This window comes from Lepisosteus platostomus, chromosome 2 (genome assembly GCF_059453375.1).
Source record: "Lepisosteus platostomus isolate fLepPlt1 chromosome 2, fLepPlt1.hap1, whole genome shotgun sequence".
NCBI classification, from domain to species: Eukaryota; Metazoa; Chordata; class Actinopteri; order Semionotiformes; family Lepisosteidae; genus Lepisosteus; species Lepisosteus platostomus.
The window spans coordinates 4,498,587-4,521,976 of record NC_142612.1 but is presented as its reverse complement, the minus strand read 5'-3'; the positions used below and the strand labels follow the sequence as shown (position 1 = coordinate 4,521,976).

Below are 23,390 nucleotides of genomic sequence, written 5' to 3'. Positions count from 1 at the left end.
ATCTGAATGAAGCGCACTGCCAAAGTCGGTCATCTCAGTCTCACCAGCTTTTTCAGCTTCTCTGCCTTGTCATTTCCCTTACCTCTTTGTTCTCTACCATCTGCTACCATCACAGACCTAAATATGCTTCAGGCTCTTGCTATCAAACCCATAAAGTCACATTTCCTGATATGTTGTCACAGGACTATCACCGCCATGCGGAGCTCCTGGCAGCATGCCCGCTGCACGAGCTGTTAACATTCATCTTCATGCTGATGGCCCTACTCATCACACAGCTCTTTTCACCAGGACATCAGAGAAATATCTCCTTCGTTTCTTCTCCTGCCCATTCCGTGCCACTGGAACAAAAAAAATCAGTGGAGAGCGATAGAATTTAGAAGGCTTTCAAAATATGTCAAGGGCTTCGGGAAATGCCACAGATGTTGACCGGGCCAAAGTGGGGTTTCTTTATGCACTGCATGTCACTGAAAGCCCACATGTTCAACTGGGGATAGTCTTGCGCATGTTTTATATGGTCTGGTTCATGCACACATTTCAGCACCTGGTCTTCACAGAAGTATCGACGTCTTCTCTTGTCCAGGTTAATAGCGGAACTCCAGGTTTGTTGCTCTAAGTCACAGTGGCGGATCAGTAAGCAACACTCTCCCAAACACTATTCCCAAATCAGTGCTCCAGTATACGTACCAAGGACACCATGAGTTCCATATGGCTTGGTCATCAAAGACACATAGGAATATGGAGTATGAACCACAGCGTCCAAGTCAAATTCCTCATTAGTCTGGTCTGGCCTACGTGTGTTTCACACTTGCGTCAGCTGGTCATTTCTCAGTTCCCCACCCGATCTGCTCTGTAGTGGGACTACAGGTGCAAAGCCAGGGAAGTGGATCACCTATGTGGGTGCTGTACATCAGAGGTCGATAAAGTGTGGCCCTAACACTTTGAGATCCTTTGGGATGAAGCATGACGTACAAATGCAGGAAATTATAAATAGTATTAGTGTTTAAGTGGCTAGGGCACCAGTAATGAGGACACAGATCCCCCTCAAATCACTGTTGGTCAATAACTCATGTCACAATTGCCACTGAGTCAGAAAGTGTTCCAAATACTAAAGTATCAAAAACGCTTTTAATGCTAAAGATGCAATGCAGTAATGGCATTTCTCCCTTTCTAGTTTGTGTAAATTGTATGTAAATGCATGGCTAAATAATAAAACTTCAATTTATTATACCTTCATATTGGAACCAACAATCCAAAATGATACACTTACAGTATAACTTCATTTTTTTTCCTCCATAGATTATTTCACTCTCCAATGGTCTGTAAAGCAATGATTTTGTTTAAACTGTTCAAGTGAAAAGTCACTTAATTTCTGTCTGCTTTCAGGGAAGCAATAAAATGAAAAAAAAACTGCGAGAAAGATAACCTTTTTCGGAAATCCCAAACACAAAACAATATGTCACCAAAGTAGTTTAAGAAATATTACAGATTACACAAGTCCATTATTTATGGGTGAAACATCAAAGTTCAATGTACTTTCTAATGCTGTCAGCTGACTGTGGTTGTGGCAATACTTTGACAGCTTCTAAGGGAATATTTTTGTCCTTAATACTGACTGACAGGAAGCTGCAAATTTGGACAACAGAATCATACAATTACAAGCAGAGTATTGGGGTAGCTAAAATATGATTAAATCCTCAAAAAGCAATTTTAATCGTTACACTTGCAGCAAAATGTGCGAGTTCGATTTTGGTAGACTGACTAGGTGTAGGAAATTTCTTCTTTATTCAGTTTTTTGGTAGTCTGTACTCATTTCCTATGATATCATCCTTCAGCAAATCTTTTCTCTTGCTCAAGAACGTGAAAATGTTTATAAGTCATGCAGAAACTGCCAAAGGCACACCAGTGTTTTCCTATGCTTCTGTAAAAAACATTTTTAATCTTTCATTCAACGTATTTGGACGCTAAATGCCAGTTGACTCTTAAACTAGTAACTAATATCTCCTGGGATAAAAGTTAATTTTATCAAGATATGAAATGTGTTATGTGGGGCTTGCTAAATAAAAAGCACTGCAAAACCTCGGATAACAGAACATCTTGGATCTGCTGAACCTTCATGCTCCTTTTTGAATGTGCATGAAGCTCACTCATCTCTGTAAAACATACTGACATCAGGAGTAGAACTGTGTCCTGTTAATTTTTTTTGCCAGCTAAAGCTCAATTAAATAATTAATTGATTAACCCATTTGTATAGTGCTTTTTTTCTCCCAAAGAATCTCAAATTTCTTTGCGTACAGCAGCACAAAGGCTTCATTCAGCACGACCTACAGGACAGGAGGAAATGCACAACAGGCATTATGTGCCATTAAGTGCCAAAAGCCCCACTGCACAGCAAATTAGGAAGAAAAGTGAGAAAATGTTTGGCGATTGAATTAAGTGGGAAATTTAAGGAGCGCAGATTTCACAAATCTAAAGTGGAACATAGTCAAGACAGTCTGATGAGCGGGGTCATGGAATCGTTGTAACCATGTGATCAGAGCTTTGAATGAATGCCTCACCCAGAAGATGGCACCTACTACACCAGGGTGTTGTACCCATGCTGGGACATTGATTTTGGAAATTCTGGCCCAGAAGGAAAAGTACCACCTACTTGTCCATCATGACCACTTGAAGAAGCAGCATGTTTTTTTTTTTTTTTTTTTTCTGAGGATCTCTCATCCCTGTACTGAGCAGGCTCACTCTTATGTACTTTCTAAGATCTGATGAGTCTGGGCTGTGAATGATGTGCAGCTGAAGAGGATCAAAGTAAAGGATGGAAAACTGAAATGCATTTAAATAAACAGATGTAATGTAATGTTTCTTTATTAGCCCTATACAATTTCTTGCATTAGGAATTCGTCTTTTCGCATACCCCAGCTTTTCTCCATGGAGACACAGACACACAGAAAGGGAGAGAAGCTTGGGGTCAGAGCGCAGGGTCTGCCATTGTACGGCGCCCCTGGAGCAGTTAGGGTTAAGGGCCTTGCTCAGGGGCCCAACGGAGTAGGATTCCTCTGCCGGCCGCGGGATTCGAACCGGCAACCTTCCAGTAACAGGCGCAGATCCTGAGCCACAGAGCCACCGCTCCGCCCATAGATGAGATGTATATTGTATACAGACATTGTACAAATCTTTGTGAAAACAACAGATGTACCACATTTCTAAATGCGTGGCAGTGGTTCCCCTCTATCAGCTGAGTGACTGTTCGCTGTTGCTCTAAAAAGGAAACAAATATACAGTACTCATACAGTATAGCATTTTGTATATCAAGGATATTTCTGTTTTCATTTTGAAGCTCTTTGAGAAATCTCAGTATTGTAGATTCCCTGGTGTGTGTGCTTCAGCTGATCCATAGTGTTTCCTCCATGTATCTTTGTCAGTGACTCTTTGCCTCAGTAGGCCTTGCACATCCCATAATATACACTACATTGCTCATTTAATCAGAGGCGTCTCTAAAGCAGCTATCATGTCCTAGATTAAGCTGAAGAGTCACTTCACTTGCCGAGGAGAAGAATGAGGTGGGGTGTGGATTTACCAAGAAAAAAAATGTCAGAAGAATCGCAGTATCTGTTGTCGGGCCTCCGGGCCAAACAAATGATTCTTCATTGATTGCATTTGCAGAGCTCTCTTAGATGGCTGTCCTTGCATACAAAATGACTAATGTGGTCTCTAAACTGAGCTGTAGAAAGTGCTGCCATAAAGTGCCTGTTATAAATAAATTGTGTTTATAGGGCATTTCTTTCTGCTCTTTACTGGGACGACTTAATTTGTCAGTTAGAACAATCTACACAAGATTGTTCGTTTTATTTGTAAAATATATACAAATATATTTATACCGTATATCCAACAGTACCCAAACCCAAAATTAGAGAACGTCTCTACCAGTATGTTGGACCACACCTAGAGGCAATCCCAGCTGCAACACATTGTTGGTCCCAGTTGTCTGTGGAGATCATGGCGCCCCTCAGTAAAGTCTGCCATCAGTAGCTTCTTGCAGGTCGAATTGTGCTACCCATTGTTTGTTTTATGGCCAGCAACCACTGCCCGTATGCCCTTGGGGCTGCCTGAATTGACACAGCCAAGCCAAGCCTGCAGTTGTCTTCCGTGAGGCTCTAGAGGCAACAGTCATGAATCTTATGAAGGGACTTGTCATTGAACAGCTTGCTGTGGAGAAGAATGGCCTGCTACTTTATTCATGGAATATACTGTACCATGTGCTGTGACATTCCCAGTATCCGATAGGACGGTGTAACAAGGAATAGCATAAGAACAAATTTAATTATTCTGAACATTTTATGAGAAATACTAAATGCCATAGACCATCTTTATTAGATGAAGCATACCAGGAACAGGAACAGCCAGCGCTCTGATCAGTGTCTTTGCCCCTGTCACTGTGAGTCCTTAGCTCTGAACACCGGTGTAACGACAGGCAGTGGAAGCTAGGAAGGAGCAGGACAAACATGGATTGAAGGATTACGAATGCAGCCTCACGCACTGCCAGTGACGCCGACCGGTCAGTGCAAAGCTGAAAGATCTCTGCGAGACCAGCCAGGTTGTTAGAAAGGTTTACAAGGCTGAGAAATAAGGAGAACACGGTCTGTAATTAGGAATTATTAATATTCTAACAAAATGGTATTGTTAAAATATTTAGTGTTTATCAAAAAGGTACACTTGGGGTAAGAGGTGATTTGCAGACTTTTAAGATAATTCCTTTTAGAGATCAAATGATGGCACAGCAACAACTCTACTGCAGAACAAACTTATATTGGGGAATGGATATCTGTGTTATAATAAAAGAAGTAACTCGGATGCACAGGGAATGGACGGGGCACTATAGACATCCACTACAGAGCCACAGAGGAAGGGACAATGCAGAATAGCGGATCTCTGGGAGGTGGGAGTCAACCAGAGCAGAGAAGACCCACGTGATCCCAGAGGGATCACACACAGTCCATACAGATTGAGGTCAGAGATCAGCATGGAGCCCAGGATCCTGCAGATGTAAGGGAGCAACGCTAGCTTCTTCACCATCACATGTTAGATAAAATGAGTACATTGTTTTCACTCTTACAGTTTTTGTTCAAACTAATACATGAGAGCAGGCAGCAATGTATGTAAATGTCACAAACTATGACTCTGAATGTTGACTGCTTTTCTATAAAGTACAGTATACAGCCTTTACTTGATCTCTGACTTCTCTGCAGGAATCCATTGATTGAGTCTTAGATTCACTTGATATTTTTTTTCCTACTGCTGATTTTCTCTTCTCTTGACAGTGGGTGTTCATGTCATGCACATTACAGTAGGTCTTATCTGAATACCAAATGCCGGTGAAGTGTTAGAAAAGAAAAGCTTATTCTACCTTTGTTTGCATTTTTACAGCATAATTACTTTGACACAAACAACAGGGTTTCTAGACAGGTGTAGTTGTTTTTGATTAAATTTGAATGTTTTTTTGTGTCATTCTACTTCTTCAATTACAACCACTTTCTTAAAGTCAAATTAAATAATGTGCTTAAATTTAGGTTCATGAAACTAAACTTTCCCTTTATCCTTTGGATTATTTTTCTTGTAATGTTTAAGAAAATGTGATAAAATGTGATAATGGTTAATTGAATGATTAGTCATACTGTATATCTATGTTGTAAATTAATTTAAGTGGTTGCGATCTTAGGACTTCCTAATTATTCTCTTGAGACACATTTCAGCTGTGTAGTCAGAAGATATTATCTTTCTATCACTTAATATATCATGGAACATTTATATCTTTTGTACTATTTCAATTTATTATAAAGGATCTCTTCCATTATTAACCTGAATGTCCTCTATGATGTTAAAAAATCATAGAAATAACCTTTTCTGCACTTGGGATTCTCCTGCAGTTTTCTTGAAAACTGAATTTAAATCTTATTATCCGTTACCTGGATAATATAAAAAAACAGAAAACTAACTCATTAAATAATCTTTATAACCGTATTAAAAGTTTCAAGTCTTCAGATGCTGCATTGCAACTGCAGGCAATAAAAAATATTTTAGTTTGGATTTTTTGCATCAAGAAACTGATTTGCTGTTTCTATATTTTTTATTAAGTCTTTGCATTCAAAACGAGGAGGAATCTATCATGTTGCTGAACTTTTAGACCTGCCCCTGATAGCTTGCAACTGCTCTGTGCTTCTGTTGTTTATTGCTGTGACGATGGGATATATGGGCATTTCAATTTTTTCATTTAAGGGTTACTTGAATCAGGCTAAAAAAACAACTTCAAAACAGGAAAAAGTAAAAATATTTTTTAAATATATCTGAATTGCCAAATTAATACTATTCGTATGATATATTTTGATATTTTTTATCTGTAGGTCTAAACATTGTAACTGTAATTGTTACTCTGAGGGACCAAAGTGACAATGAAACTGATCAAAAACGATTAATTGCATGTTGATTCCGTTTGCAGTGCAAAGCACAGCAGCCGGGGGTAGTGTCAGTGCAAGGAGATTCAGTGTAAACAAGTTTGTGAAACTGAACAATGAACCCAGTCGTAAAATGTGGATTTAATGTACACATGAATCATTAGATGAAGATGATTCTGTGTCTAGAAACCGTATACTGGTGGTGAACACAGATAAAAGAATGGATAAACAGTCTGGAATATTAATTTGATGGGCCATTGGTGGATAGATAATTTGGCAGCATCACTGCAACACACATTTTTAATGGAATTTTACTGCAGAGAATGATGATACCTGCATAATTCTCACAAGAAACAATTTCTTACTTTCATCTGTTACTTATGTTTTCTGTACATATACTTACTACAAGAAAGAAGAATTTTTGTTTTCTACTTAATGTATCCCTGGAAACAGATTTAACTTCCAAGTGCTGAGTGTACTTCTCTGCTTAGTGTTTGACCAGGATTATAGTTTCACTGCTCTGCATGATAAAAAGCCCTCCCCTAACAGAACTGGCTCCACAGAGATTTTATTTTGCGACTTCGTCCACCTTAAGAGAAATCCCTATGCGCAAGATAGTTTTGTTCTGACGCAGTGCATTTCAAAACAGTAAAATCCTACTGCAAAAACATTGTGAAGCAAAAAATAAGCCCATAAAAGTCAATAAAACCCTGGTGCACAGCCTACATTTGGCCTGCACCAAAACAATGAACCGCACCTGTGATTGCTTTTAGTCTTTCAGTGTAAATCAATACTTGTTAAAAATAGCTAACTAATTAATAACACAGATTTAAAAAAAAGAAAATATCTAATCATTAAACTCTTAGCAGTGTTTTGGCAAACATTAATTATCAGTAAGCTTGGAGTACCAAATGTTAATTTAGATTAGCAAGTCAATAACTGTTGCTAATGTGGGTAAGTGGAACTAACCCATAATGCACTTCATTAGATTTACAGAAAATGCATTGCCCCACATTAGCTCTATTTGACACAAATAATATTTTGTCATTCTTTTTTCCTTAGTTTAATAATACAGTTATAATTACTTGTATTTATCACTTTTCATCCCAAAAGCACTTCACTGAAGACGAGGACTCACTGAAGTGTGGCACAACCTGGCTAATGCATGGCAGACATTGTATAATTTATTGTCAAAAGTTAAATGCGTATAAATACTGCGTTAGGGTACACTGAAATTATGCAAAGTAGGTAATAACACCTGTAATATCCACAAGAAATGCCTCAGACACATCACTTGAGTAGCAGAAGGACAGTATTGAATGAAGGAAAGCCTTATTTCTAGTGGTGGCGTTATTAGTCCTGTTAACTAAAGAGCTGACAAGTACTGTAGGAGTTCTGGCAAAGGAATCACACTGAATAAAAGTTAAAACTGAATTAAATGAATGACAAATGATAATGTTTATTAAGAGTAATACAAATAATTATAAGAAATTTAGACCACTCATAACCAGTGATAGCAGTCAAATCTCCATTAGAGTATTGCTGTTTAGTCGGTTCATTTGTTTTTTCCCCCCACTCAAATGCCATTAAATGCTTGCAGATACTGTAGTGACAGAAGTGATCTTTTTACCTGGAATTAGTGGTTTAAAGGATCAGAAACAAAATGCATCCACAATTGTTCACTTTCTCATTAATGTTAAACACAAGATGGAGTCTTAAATACAAGACGAGAATAGTGTAGATGGCTAGAGTTTGGATTATCTGGATGTGGTTTGATCACTGTGTATTTATGTATAAGATGCTAGCTTTAAGTGACTGGAAACCTGCACCACTTAAACAACCAAATGTGGGGGAAAAAAACTCTTTAATGTTTCCCAGACATTATGGTCTCATTATTCATTTTCAGATCTTAAATAACTTCCCCCCCCCCCCATTTATAAGTCCTCACTCCCGTGTTTGTTGTTGCTAGCCTCGTAGACGCCTAATTGAAGGTCTTTGTGATTATGAGAGCCGGCCAGCTCAGCCTCACACTGTGCATTTTAACCAGAGAGGTCAGATGCTTTCTGTGGCAGTGTCCGTGCTGAAAAGCACACAGTGGTGAATAATAAAGTATTTATTATCTGTAAGGGTCGAACCGCATGAGCAGCCAGATAGGAGCTGTTATGACTTGTGAAACTGGACAGCAGACGTCCTGACGAGAGGCTGGTGCTCATGCGGTTGGACCCTTACAGATAATAAATACTTTATTTACACAGTGCCCTTTTTAGCGGGTTTGAAATTTGAGGCCACAAAGCATTTATGCAGCCCTTGTGCTCAGCTGGAGAAAGGTTTCTATAATGATGTTGAAAGCATACATAAACAATTAGTACTCTAATTACCGTTAAGCTAAGAAGCAATTAAATATCATCCACTGACCTTTCGCTGTCGTTATACAACCCCTGGTTTCACAGCATCTGCACAGCTATGCTTTGAACGCACACAAATTATTGCACATACTGATGTCAAGGACTTGTCCTTCCGAGTTCTGGATATAAACTTTTAAAGCATTAAAATAATGAAATACTTTTGGTTTTCCATTTTATTTTCAGCCCAATGCAGTAATGTTTGCTGCTTCATTAAGAATAATAGGCCATTTTAAATTAGAACATCAATTGGATCTCAAGGATCTTTAATTGTTTTGCCTTCTAATATGCAAATGTATAAAAGCTGATCATGTTTCAGTGTTTACAGTTAGTTTTAGATGTACTGTAGTTGAGGCTGCAATGGATGACATGGTTGTTGCCTGAAATGGAGTATCATTGAGAGGTGATCTGAAGTCTTCGTGTCTTCTTTTGAGCCATCCTGAAATGTGATGACCTCGTCTTTCGGGTCTTCTCTGCTAGTTATGTTTGTCCTTATTTTATCCCCCGAGTCTGAAGAGAAGACATATTTTGAAGTATGATAAAATGTTTTTTTAGTTTATTATTTTATTTTTCGTACCAGTAACATGGTACGCATGTTAGCAGATAACTGGGCAGCACCAGGTAGTTAGGTACTGTAGGTAGAGGTTTGTATAAATCCCTTACTTCATTTTGAAAGTCTACTTCAGCAGCTTCGGAAACTACAGGCCTGCTGGCCCACTCTTTTTCCGTAGTTTAGTGGAACCAGCAACACAGATTGTTAATTGATAATGAGCAAGATCTATATAACAATTAAAGTGCTGGTTGGAGGAAATCCAGTTTGAGAAGCCCTGCTCTAAACCAGCATTATTACTTCGCCTGCATAGCTTGTTTCTAGCAATAGTTGGTATGCATTGTGATTCTGCACTTCCCACTGATCTCTCAGATGGATTAAAAGATTATGAGTAATAACATGCAGATACCGTCATACAAAGTGAAGCAGCACAGGGGTCAGACTGTTTTGCATAACCTGTTTTATCGTCACACCGGAAGTTCAGGACGCCAGCGACTGTCCGGGGTTTAAGCAGGGTTACAAAACCCTTAAATCAAGCTTGCATCCCGATTAGCAACATATTTTGGAATCGTTTCACAAAGTATAACACATGTAAGTATTGCACTTTTTTCACGGCAATGAAACTATTTTAAAAAAGTGACACAGGACAGACCGTAATTATGCAAACTATGCGAAAAACCACAATCACTACTACAGCCCTATCACTCATATAAAAAAAAACTTCGAGAAGCAGAATCAAAGCACTCCACAACAACCTATACTTTATATTATAAGAAGTTAGACAACCTCTCTTCTAAAAGTGTCCTCCAAATCCCAATTAAGCAACACATTCATTTAACCTAAAATCATTTTCTTGATGACAAACAATAATAGTGCTACTGTATATTCAAAATCCATACTGTTAATTTGCCATTTTACAGACAAATATAATAGCAAAACTTCACTGAAATATAAGAAAACCATCATACTTACTTTTAAATACGAAGAAATATCCAAAGTATTCCATTCAAAAAACATACCGGAAACCAATACGGAAAGACCAGAAAAACAGTTCCTCATAGACTTCAGACTGAGCACGTTTAACTTTTCGCTTCTCTGATAGGTGAAACTAGCTGTCAATCAGCAAAATCTGGCCATTGAGTGATTTAGGGCAGGGTTTATATGTGTTCAGAGTGAAGGGTGGGTTTTAATTGGCTCTCCTTTGCCTATGTGCCTTTGAATCAAGTAAAAATTAAAGAAATTATATGTTCTTGACTCCTGGAGCCTAAAAAAGACGTAAAATAGAGCCTAACCATTTTAGTCTCTCTAGCATTGTCTGTAGCTCAGTAATAAGAATAAGAATAAGAATAATTCAACTTTTATAATATAACTTGTTACAGAGTTCCTCATTAGATTTTTTCTAATTTACATATATTTTGTGGAGGGCTTAGAAAACCATGTCTGGATCTGGCTTTATAAAACGTAATGGATTTTCTTTTTTGTCTTCCTTCTATCTGTCTCGGACTTTTATCTAAAATCAGTAGATACTGTACTGTATATTGGACAAAGCCTGGAAAAAAAATGGGTACCTACGTGTGCGACAACTTGAAAAAATGACTTTCGAAGAAAGGAAATGAATTGTGTTTGTTGTTTCTGTCTAGTGTGTACTGAGTAAGGCGCAATCTAGTGTTTTAGACCATGAATTCAAGCCCTGAACCTGGCCCCTGGTGGCTATGCTTTGCAAGATATTACAAGATGTTAAGAGCATGTACTGTACATTCCAGGCAGAAATTACCTATGAGGGGCCAGGGTGTTGTACCATATTTTATTATACAGTATGTATAACTCTGACAACAGCAATAGAACATCCACTACTGCTTTGGAACATTTTAATGGTCACCAGAATGGAAGAAGAAGGTTTTTTTTTAATTCATTTTGGGAGTTGGAGATTAACAAAAGAATAAACAACTAGAAAGCTGTAGCAGAGCATGGTTCCCTTTCATATCTGACAAGAGAGATCTCCCTTGCTTCCTCTCTGACTGTGAATCATCCACACACAGGCCTTAGCACATGGAAGAGGGGATCATAATGCAAATGCATTGGTTGAGGCATGCTTACAGGGCTGATGGGGGGAAGTGTCAGAATTAAAGTTGCACTGGATGATGAACAGTTTCATTACTGGCTCTGCAGCAAAGGAAAGAACCTAAACATTTACGTAAATATGAAGAAGAAATGTCCTGGGACTGAAATAAGATGAATTAATCTTGCTCCATAGATCTGGTTCATTAGAGAAACAGATGCAGAATTGTATGTGGCCTAGAATGATCAGTGGCTACAGAAGGATTAGAAATGAATGCTCTGCTTTCTTATGAGTTGAGCCTTCTTCACTTAGAAAAAACAAGAAATGTCATACAATATCTCTTTTCATCAACGGCAATAAAACATGAGGGTGCAAGTTTAAATGTATTAAAACATTACACCATGTTTAATAAGTAAGATATGTTGTTATGTTGTGTTTAATCCACCCCCATTAACAACATAATCAACAGTTACAACATTTAAATGATCCCCGAAATTGCGTGCAGTATGTTAAGTACGCTTCAGGTCTGTATTTCCTACGACCACATCTTTCTCCTTTGTGGTTTGATGCACAGGTCTGTTTTGTTGATATTTTTAGGCACTTGTTACCTTGGAGACACAGTAGTATGAGAAAATAGCTCCAGTTATAACTGTATTGCTCACTTAGCTTCCTATACACAATTTTCACCAGCAGAAATAGACAGCTGAGGAAAAGCCCACTAAATCTTCAAGCAAAAAGTGATCGTAACCATTATCGTTAGAAGATAGGATTGCTTATTGGCGGATCAGAAAATCTTAATTTTTTCTCGTCAACAATGTGACCCTGAAAGTGACATTGTTTGTACATTTTAGTGTAAACATGGTGTCTCGCAATGGTCTCGTAATAGCAACGAGATTCGTAGGATAGCACACATCACAGTAGAAGTCTCCATGCTCAATTGAACCCCCTTCCCTGTGGACCACTGTTCATTACTCACTCTTCGTGCAATAATGAAAATCAATGGGAGCTGGAGCCGGAGGAAGTCAGAGCCGCGTCTGCAATAAGATGAGAATTTTTCGAGGTAAAGTACCACACACGATGCTCCAAGCTCTGGGTTTTATTTCCATATGACATTAAATAAATGTAGATTATATAGTATATGATTTTATTTTCTTCTTTACTTGGGATGTCTAGATATTTTTGTCGCTCCATCATCCTTGTAAGCAGTTTTGATTTTGTTTCTTTCTCTTCTGCATGCTTGTCATGTTCTGAGCGCCTCTCTCATCAAATGTATACTTGCCCTAATGAATTCCGAAGTTGAGAGGCAATGATTAGGAACAGAGTGTCACGTATGGAGAAAGAAATTCCGATTGAAAAAGGAGGTTTTTTAATTATTTTCAAGGTTCAAAAGCATGTGTGACTTCTAAAACATCTCCTGTTATGTTATACAAGTTATTCCGGAAAAAGGAGTACACTTCTAAAAAAATAAAATGTTTGCTCATCTTCTGATTGGCTTAGCCAGTAAAAAGCACTAGTGCAAACAGCAGAGTGAGCATCTGTCAGAGTCATTAGCACTTTGTGATGCCCTGAGCATCTTCACTTGCCTCCGAATCGCAGTCTGTGTGACTCACAGGATTGTCAGCGAGTTTCATTGCTCCTCCATCTGATCCTTACTTTGCTGTGTGGGTCCTGTGTCTTAAAGTGTGGATCCCTCTGAAAATAGAAAAGAAATTAATCAGTAAGAATAATGTACAACTATTAGGATTACATCTGATTTTGTCCTGTTTTTAAACCAAGATTGATAGGAACAGGACTTCCACTTGGTCACATTTTTACCTTTTCATTGAAAGGTAGATAATTGTCTACTTGTACTTCATGTGTGTTCAGCTATAATTGGTCATTTCAGGTAGCATATCCATTATAAGCACTGCTGCGCGGGGTTCCTGGGTTGAATTCCAGAGGTGCTGTCGGCGTGGGGATTTTACTGTATGTTCTCCCCTGTGTTTGTGTGGGTTTCCTCCAGGTGCTGCTGTTTCTCCCCACAGCCCAAAGACATCTGTGTGTGTCTTTGTGTTTCCTGCAATGGACTGGCATCCCATCCTGTCCAGGGTGAACCCTCACGTTTGGTGTTTTGTTCCACAATTGATTTGGATTAGGGAATTTTGTGTTTTTCAACTCATACAGTAGCCACAAATTCCAAGACCATTTACAGGGAAGAACGAGGAAGAGTAGGCAGACCTGCTTGTGGATTTCTGGGTGTGTCACTCAGGCTCGGCCCTGCGATCATTTACTGTAGGTCAATCTTTTTCAGCAGAACCACTCCTGGGGCCACATACTGTAGGAGCAACATTTATTTTCCATTGCTTTCAGCATTGTCATAACTTCTGTAAACTTGATTAAAAAGGAGCTATGAACCATGGCCATTAATGTATTGCGACAGAAAAGGACTACACACGGCATAAGCATTTGAAAGCTGTACAGTACAAACATAATTATATTCATAAAACTTTGTTGCCCCAATTTTTTTAAAAAATAAACTTGTACTGAAACTTCTGTTACACCAAGAGAGAATTACAAAATATTCATGTAGCTTTTTTAAACCAAGAGCATATGCGCTTACGTATTCCAGGAACTGGTCATCCGTTGCGTTGATGACAAATGTGAAAGCCACAGGCGAGCTGCTGGTGTTGTGGCTGTCACAGTCGACATCCGCCCCCTAGAGGGCGCTCTGCTACTCCCGTCAGTTCTGAGTGACTGCTGGTATGTCCTGTTCCAGGTGTGCCTTGTTTTGTCTCCCCCTATTTAATTCCAGCGCCTCCAGTGCTCAGGGCTCAGTATTAGGGTTCGGATGTCTTGAGGCCCGCCTATCATCAGGCTGCTGGACACCTGAGGGCATAGGCCTCATCCCCGACATCACCTGACCTCTGAGCCCGGGACCTGGAGGACCTTGCCCCATTCTCCTTGGATTTGGAGGTTTGTTTTTTCCCCTTTCCACTCCTTGGGGACTTTAACCTTGTGCCGTCTCAGGATGGTTCTCACGGTTTTGGAGTCATGGATTATGCCCTGATCCTCTTCTGGACCCGCTCGGATTTGGACTGCCTGTCTTCGTTTTCCCTGTTCACCATTTCACGAAGTGGCACGGCTACTCTGTTGCACTATTGAACCCCTGTGTGTTTTCCCCGAACTACGTCTCCCGCTTCCTTCAGCTCTTACCGCTTCGCGTAGGGTCTAACATAACACCCGCGACGGACTGCGGAGCCAATCCGTAACGGTGGCGGGGTCAGAGCCTGGCATGGCAAGAGCCTGCCCAGGTGTGTGCCTGCTCACAGGTCTGTGTGCCCTAGATGTCACGTGCTATCCCTGCTCATCCCACAAAACCTGAATGGTGGTGAAGCCTGGCACAGAGGGCATCCGCAGCGGAAAGCAGCAAAAGGATGAGGGTTGTCCTGCTGGAATGTTGCCACATCTGCAGTAGCCTGTGGGAGAGGCAGGCAGTAAGTGAGATCTCGGGACTGATCAATGCAGTCAGGTTGCCTTCAATCACTGTAAGTGGAGTTCTCTAACACCTAGACCGTCTTGTCCTGACCGTCATACTCGGGCCTTCCCATCGATTTGTCTGTTGTACACAGCAATTAGTGTATTATTTTTCATATCTGCACCACAGTCTGATGTCCAACCGGGTTGTCTACACTAAAGTTTGATTCATTGCTGGAGATGACTTGGTTCAACTTGATTAAACAGTTAAAGACAGGCTGGAGGTAAAGACTTAGACTACAAAAGTGTCCTGACAGGCAAAGCAAACTAAAACCAGTGCTCTCATACAGTATCTATATTTCGACAAGACCAAGTACCACTACATATAAATGTAGGACAAGTCCTTCACATGTTATATGGTTAGCTGGAGGACATCTTGGACTTTTAATTCAGTTAGCGTGTTATTAATTTTTTTCTTTTGATTTGCAGGATGAAGCAGATAAATTGTATAAAGGATGTTAAGGATTCAGCACATTTCTGTACGTCTCTGATTCTTTTGTAACAAAGAGGAATGTGTAATTACGGGTTGAATGACTTAGGTGTTCAAAAGGAAAAGATAATTGGTTTTAGACCTGTGAAGTAAAAGAAAAAGATTCAGACTGCGCAAAAGAAATTGGGTAGGAGGGGGTGACAGCAGAAGGAGGGCAAGATTGAGCTTCAGTCCTGCTCTGGTTTGTTTTCACGAGAGCCCTGAAATGTGAAAAGGCCATTCCACTCTCATTTGTCTTTGATAGCATTCTTTTAGGCTTTGCATTAATATTGGCTAACGTGCCTGGGTTCCTCTCGCCATGAAGAAACATATTCCAACAATTTTCAGAAATACAAATCAGCTTAATTTGGTTTGTTATTTTTGTTTTTTTTTATTTTATTAACTTAGTTAAGTTTTGATTTATACTAAATAAAATCCAGAAAGGCATCTCTTCAGTGCTTTTTGGAGTAGGGTTTTCTTGGACATCGTATTGTATTGGATACCATGATGTAGATTTTCTGATTGTGCTTGATAACTTAGAATTCAGTGGTGTAGCTGTGTTCTTCCTAGCCATTTTAAAACAAAAACAGATTGTTCTTGCCTTAAATCTATTCTTCTCTATCCTTTCATATAAAATCAATTTCTTCAATTACACAGGACCTGAATGGAGTATACAGTGTGAATCGAAATCTGCCCTTCCTCATCTTGTATCATAAATATTAAAGAACAAGGCTCTCACATTCAGAGATTGTGGTGCTTATAAACTCACTGAAGGTGACACCATACCAAAGTCACCTTGCACAATTGCAAACACACTAAGTTTCTTTAAAACTTTAAAGACCTGGATGTTTTCTGTATCTTTGATAACTACGGTACCAAAATGGGCAGGCACTGCTCTTCAGATATCAGAGCTGGACTAAATGATGCAGTATTGTAACTATTCTAAATAGAGAGAAATCCAATACTTTAAAGAAAGTTGAATGGTTACACTTATCTAATTATGTACTGTACCTGTATGGAGTTTAGAAACTAAATCTGTAAAATACAGTATATTTAACTAGAACATCAATTTTATAATATTAAAAATAATGTACTGTTAATGTGTTATGTACTGCATGTCAGACACAGAATAGTTTGGTCTGTTCTAATCTGGGGTTGTTGCAGACCATCCTAGAGGAGTTCTGATTGGTTCATATTGGGAATTGAAGACTGACTACTGAATTATGACTACTGCCTACTGTCTGTTTCTGCCACCAAGGCTAACTATGCAGAATTCATTAAAAACTAGAAGTGCAGGATTTCATTAACTTCAAGAGATTCCACACTGTTCAGTGGAATTCCTTTCAGTCTTTCGGTTTAATGAGAGATTAAAGTGGACTGTGTTCATTGCTTGGCTATATTTTCTTTTACTAAAATAATTGGCATCTGAGGGATTTTTCCTAAAAAGTCTATTTCTAAGAGGATATCCATTTTGTTTTGTTTTTTAAGGGGTGCAGTGGTTTGAATATCGTGACCCTGTTCCATGACGATCAGATATAGTCTCAGAGCATAAAATGAGCAGATTATGATGACACCACTCTCCCGGGTCTCCTTGAGATCTTTCACACTTATTAGACCAGCACAGGGGTAGCGTCTGGCCATATCAATTTTTGTGCACTTCATCACCCCATTCATATTTGCGATTCAAGCTGGGTTAGTACATTGACTGAGAAGCCAGGCTAAACGTTTGCAGACTGCTTTGTGGGAAGGTACGCATGTGACATGAACGTACCGTAAATACAGACAGGTAAAGTGACATGATGAGAAGGGGGTGACACAGCCTTTTTTCTTAAGGAACAATACAGTTGCAGTTAGTTGTATAAAGTTGTCTGATTACTGATCAGAGTTTAGCACACATCGTGGCAGCCAACAGTGAAATAAATGTGACACTCTGAGTCAATCACTATACAGATTTAATTAAATGATGTATTCTGACCGTCAACAACCACAGCCTCAGGTGCTGTAAGTCAAGTGCCAATATTAGGCGAACTTGAGGCAGTTTTATACATTATTCTGCCAATTTACACAAGTTCTTGATTTGTCTGCACTAGACAATGTATCCAGGAAGTCGCAGAGCTGAAGCTGGCTTTCAACAACACGGGTTTTCACAACATACAGGAGAAGTCGGGGGAAAACATACACATTCACTTGGGCACTTACAGAATAATGGCATGGCCTCTTTTCAGTTTTGGTTCAATTGTAATACCCGCAGTTTCTGACCACCAGTATCGGTGAGCAAAGCTTTAAATCTGTTTTTATTGAATATTTAAACATTTAAAAATATTGTTAAGTGGATATTACCAACCGTCTCTCCAGTTAAATTACACAATATATAAATTATATATTATAAAGGCATAAAGTGAATCACTATGGTTGCTGAAGACAACTGTTTCATTATTATTAAAACAGACATGTTGAACCTCAACTCAAATATATGCTTACCCACTACTGTGTCTTTAGAAGGTGAGGGAAAAACAAAGCATCCAGCGAAAGCCCAAACGAACTTGAGAAGAACACAAAAACCCCGGAAGAAGGTGCCCTCATCCAAGAATCGAACTCAGGCTACAAGAGCTGTGAGGCAGCAGTGCAAAATCCCACTGTACTACAGTATCTCACCCTTGTACAAGCTGTAAGATAAAAAAGGATGTACTCATTATGGGCAATACTTCATTATATATTTAATTATGGACAATAGTAAGTTTTGCACACCCCCTTTTTTGGGGGGGAGGGGGGGCGATTTTTGGGCAGTCACATGGTGCTTTCCTTTTGTTATACTGAAGCTGTCTAATTCCTGATAACGTATCACAGCCAAATGCTTGGAAGTGGCTAAAAAAATTAACTGTAGGTGTGTCATCCCCATCAATCATGAGTTGGAAAACATTCTTCTGGGGGAGACTGGAAAGAAGTCGTAGACTGAAGTTTTGTCAAATGCAGAAAGCAATAATTGAATCAGCAGTAGTCCCCCCCTTCTTATCTGTATCTTATCTGTTGATTTTGCTGCATTCATCTGTTTCCTGTACACAGCCTGAGGCAGCCCTTTAAATATTTAAGAGAGTCTTGAAAGTTAAACAAATCCCTTCCTGTTTGCTTTTTTCTTTCTGTTTTGGTGAGTTTTCAAGTTATTTTGAGGACACTGTAATTTGAGATATAACGATTGTATTGCCTCAACATGTCTAAACCAAAATGATCATTTTACTATTTTACAAAGCAAAAGTAACAATGCTTATTTTCCCCCATTTTGTTCACAGGTAAAACATGTCTATAGGTTTGCTTAAAATAAATGCATATGCATTTTCAGCTTTATCGTTCCATGAGAGGTAAATATAGAAAATATATGATATTTTGCCAGCACTGCACCTATTATTTTGTAAAGCAGTCTGTAAATGAAGTATGTAGTAATCATAAATCCTCATTCCTATATTGTTTTCTTTTCCGAACTTCTGAAATCACGTCTTTCTTTTTTTAATTTACTAACCATCGTGAAACTCTGTTTAAATACCATTATCAGTCAAAATTATAAAGACAGTTACTGGATTTTTCATCTATGATGAACATGCAATCATGCAATCAGCAAGCTAACCTTGCTGCTAATTAATCAGAGCACATTGTTACACTGTTAATTCAATTCCTCTTTTGTGTTGCTAAATATGGCTTCTCACATATTTTGCCTCTCAGTTGTGTTCTCCTCAGAAAGCAGGTATTTCTAGATAATTAATGGTGTGAGAGTGCTAATTAATTTGGTTTAGAGACTTATCTGACTCATGAAATACAATGCAAAAAAAAGAACCAATTATCCTTATGGTGTAGCAGATGGAGAGAAATAGCTGTTTACAGGTTTAGCTTTTTTTTCTTCACCATTGGATTAATGTTCTAGGACTTCCTATACAATTAGTATTTCCTCATGTTAGAAAGCAATGCAGGAAAGCTGCCAGCTGTAATAAAACCACATGCTGTATTCTGTTCCTTTGCCCAATTCATTTCATCCAAATTAAAACTGATATGCCATTAGAGAAATTATATATGTTTATATTTTTAGCTACGTCATTGGTGATTGAATTCTATAATGATCTGAGATTTATGCGGGTGGTTGGTACAATGAGCTCATTCAGTGCCCTTTCAACCTTTCTCCTGTGAAGGCAAGTGTTATATTCTTAATTAAGACAACTAGCGAATGTATTTGACTGTGTGAGGTAACACCTCATTTACAGATAGTTGCAAATGGATGAGTGGAACAGATACTCACTTATAATAAAATGCTCTGCCAGCTGCAGCCACTACCTTTCCATTACAATGAGAATGTCATTGAAATAAAGGTTGCAATACAGAACACAGTAGAGGCCTGGAAAGTACTGTACAACTAATCAATCAGTAAATTTTGATTTGCAAAAATTGTTTTTCCTTTATATCCTATTAAATTGCCCTATTAACTTGTGCTATGCAAAATAGTTCTAGGGGAATTTATTTTCCTAAGAGTTTAGGGTTTGGATGTCAATGCCAAGCTACAAGTTTACATTTAGGAATTCATCATCTGGGCTTTTTACTGATGGTTTCATGGCATAGTCACTTAACACTAATTTGGCTGGCAGTATGTATTACTACTGTACTGTATACAGTATATAAAGGTGGTTCAAAGATTTCCGAGCCTAAAACAGATGAAAACAACACTGAAACCACCAATTATGGCAACTTTCAGTTCAGGTTGCAGTACTTCAGTTTCATTTCAGTTTCAGCTCAACTGTTTATATCAGATAATACTTAAAAATCAATCATCTTACTTTTATTGTATTCAGAACATGTCCTGTGGTTCCTTGGTTTGTGCTGACAAATATGTAATGATTGTGCAGTGTTTTTTTTTTTCTTTTATTAATGTTCTTTATGGTCTACATTAAAAAGGCAAAACATTTATTAGATAAGGATTTTCTGTCATTGCCCTTTATTATATTATACTACTTAATATATAAACAGCTTCTCTGTTCATCTGTCAATCCCTTTTAAATGACTTTCACATCTTTTTAAATGACTTAAATTACTTTCACAATTAAACATCTACTTAGGCAAACTGACATAAAAATAATAAAATAATATCGTAAAAGCTAGTGTATATAATTTATAGTCATCCCGTAAAAGACTACTATAATACTTTCCTGTGGTGTAAATCACATTTCAATGTGTTTTTAATATACTGTATTTCATTTCAAAGTTATTTTTTACCATGTCAAGCTAATTCGAGTTTGAGGTCTTTAACCTCTAATATCCAGTGACTAAAATGCAAAAGATATTTCAAATTATCATTTATGTTAAATTTTAAAGGCCTGTTCATTTTTGATCAGCCCCTCTCTCACCACGGGGAAGCCGATTGCTTTTACCATATACTTTACACCTTGATTAATAAAGGTCTGAATGGTATGACAACAAATAGCAATTAGCTAATGGTTTCCCCCTGATGAACGGCTCAAGCTTGCTGTGTGAGACAAATCACTTTGTACCCCAAGGTCAAGCCTTCTCTCAGCATGCTCGGTGTCATCCACCTCTCCATTACCATGCTGGGTCTGTGTGCTCCTTCACTATTATCACATACTCCCCAACTGGTTATTGTATCATCTGTGTTGCTAAGGTTTTCCTGTGCATTGCTTCAAAGTGCTTTCAAGCATTTTAAGGTCCCCATGAGGGCACTCTGTTTTAGTTAATTTGCATGGAAAAATACTTTGTGAACTAGAAGCAGTTGACTTTTAAAAGTTACATTAGAATAAAGGAACATACTGTAAGCATGATTACCAATGGGAGGATGCAATTTCTCTGAATTCAGCCAAAGGAATGGCCTTTCTTTGGCCATTTAATCCATCTGATATGTGAGGGACCCAGCAGGTAGCTGATCTGAAGGTTTTATCTTGCGTAATTACAGTATGTTTTAAAATTATAGCTGAGAAGATGAAAGTCAACTTTGCAGTCGGGCTAAATTATGTTTTTGGATTTTTAGACATTTCTGCTTCACTTGCTCAACCAATTCAAGGAAAACCAAGCCCTGTACTCCAGACATCTACAATTTGATGATCCTCTTTCTCTCATTAAGTTGTGCATTTTTATCTGTGCAGATACTGTATGACCGTTGTGCTTTCAAACGCACAGGTGAGCATTTGATTTGGCATGCCTGCTTCCTCACTTTCTGTTGTTTCATAGTCTGGAGGTAGATACACATACAGTAGGTATAATGGGTTAACACTTTCTTTAGGGCTTTTATAACATCTCATTCAAACTATTTTTTGTTTTTGTTGTTAATGTTAGGTAATTAACAGGAGATAGGTATTATGGTGAGGGCAGCATATCAGGTTAATATACTGTACAACTCATAACAGGAGGTTGTGGGTTCAAGTCCCTGCAGAAACTGCTGTTGTACACTTGAGTGCACACCCAGCTGTACAGGAGGGACCCAGCGCTGCTAGGGTGTAGATCCCTGTAATAGACTGTTCCACTGAATGCTATGGAAACCAAGAGGAGCTGCTGCGGTGCTGGTTCTGACTTACCTCTTTAGGTCCTAAAGTGTTTCATTAATACATGGTTTTGGAGGTGGGGATTACATTAAAAACACCTAATGGACATGAACCTGACTAAACTGGTGCCACCTTTAACAAATAACTTGACATTGAGGCATATTACCTGTACTGTATGTATGGCATATTACACCTGTACGCACTCGAGCACTGCAGCGACCAGACTCCCGAAGGCCACATGTCTCCTCCTATTTACCGGGGGTGGGAACTCTCGGATAAAGCCCATTCAGGGGTCCCTCCAGTGACAGCGAGGTGACCGCTGCATGCCCAAAGCTCCAGGGCTGAGTCGTTGAATGGCCCATGCACTTACTGTACACCGTCACTGACACACAGATAAGGGAGGACACGGGTGATGTCTTCAGGGCTCTGTTACGCTATGTTCATAAGCAGACAGACTTGGTTTCATTAAGAAATGCTATTACTGAATGGAAATATGACAAAGAATTTAAATTTCCTCTCAGGTATATTCTTTGGGTTGGGAGAAACATGATAAAAATCGTAGGAATCTAGAACTCTGCATGACAGCCACCGTTTGTCATAGAAGAAAGGTATACTGGTGCTGTATCACCTGGAGAGACCTAGGTGTTGATTAAACTTTTGCAAAGAGTAATGTACTCTATCTTCAGTGGATAAAAGGTGCTCAGTTTGTTCCACTGGGCTTTTATGCTGTATGTTGTTGCTTTGACAGCATTGCTCCTTAGCAAGCATTTCTAGTTCAGAATCAAAAGATGGATGGAAATGCATCTGTTTTTTCTTGTTTTGTTTTTGTTTGTCAGAACTGCTGACATTAAAGTATGCAGTTTGTACTGCAAGCAAATTCACCTCTGCCACTCTCTCTTGCCTCTCAGGTTCCTCTCTTAATTTCTTTCTCTCTCTTCTTCAATGTTCTTTCTTATTTAATGTAAAATCTTGAATTCATAATTCAATAATTAATTATTCAGAAATGTCATGCTTTTGCTTATCATTACTCACAAACGTCATAAGAATGTGATTATTCATTACCACATCCCTGCAGGTATATATTACACGCTGAAATAATGGTTGAGTATTTTGAAAACACAAAAAAAAGAATCTTCCAAAAATACCACTTCTGGACTTTCACACAATATACCCAACCTTTTTTCTTTAATCAGTTGGTAATAATTAAGCCTAATGTGTAAAACAAAGAAGGTAGACCATATCAGAATATAGTTCTGAAGATTTGCTGAAACATGTATTCATGAAAATAAATGATACTAGATTTTATTTCATGTTCCTTCCTGACCTGAGCCAGGCCAAGCTGTTTAACACTGTAGATGCACTATTGCAGTAAGTCATTATATCTCCCCCACCAACAGTAATTAGGTAATGTCTGGTAAAAAGGAGTA

At 38.6% G+C, this 23,390-nt stretch overlaps 1 protein-coding gene and 1 long non-coding RNA gene across 14 annotated transcripts in view; one reads left to right on the top strand and one right to left on the bottom strand.

Moving 5' to 3' along the window:
- LOC148675755 (uncharacterized) overlaps positions 1-10,485 on the bottom strand; it is a 51,810-nt gene extending 41,325 nt beyond the window's left edge. Inside the window, exon 1 of the long non-coding RNA XR_015941492.1 lies at positions 10,368-10,485. This is a non-coding gene — a long non-coding RNA (uncharacterized LOC148675755). The remainder of the gene's footprint in view (positions 1-10,367) is intronic.
- Positions 1-23,390, top strand: part of dmd (dystrophin) — a 728,682-nt gene that overhangs the window by 422,355 nt on the left and 282,937 nt on the right. The window lies entirely within an intron of this gene.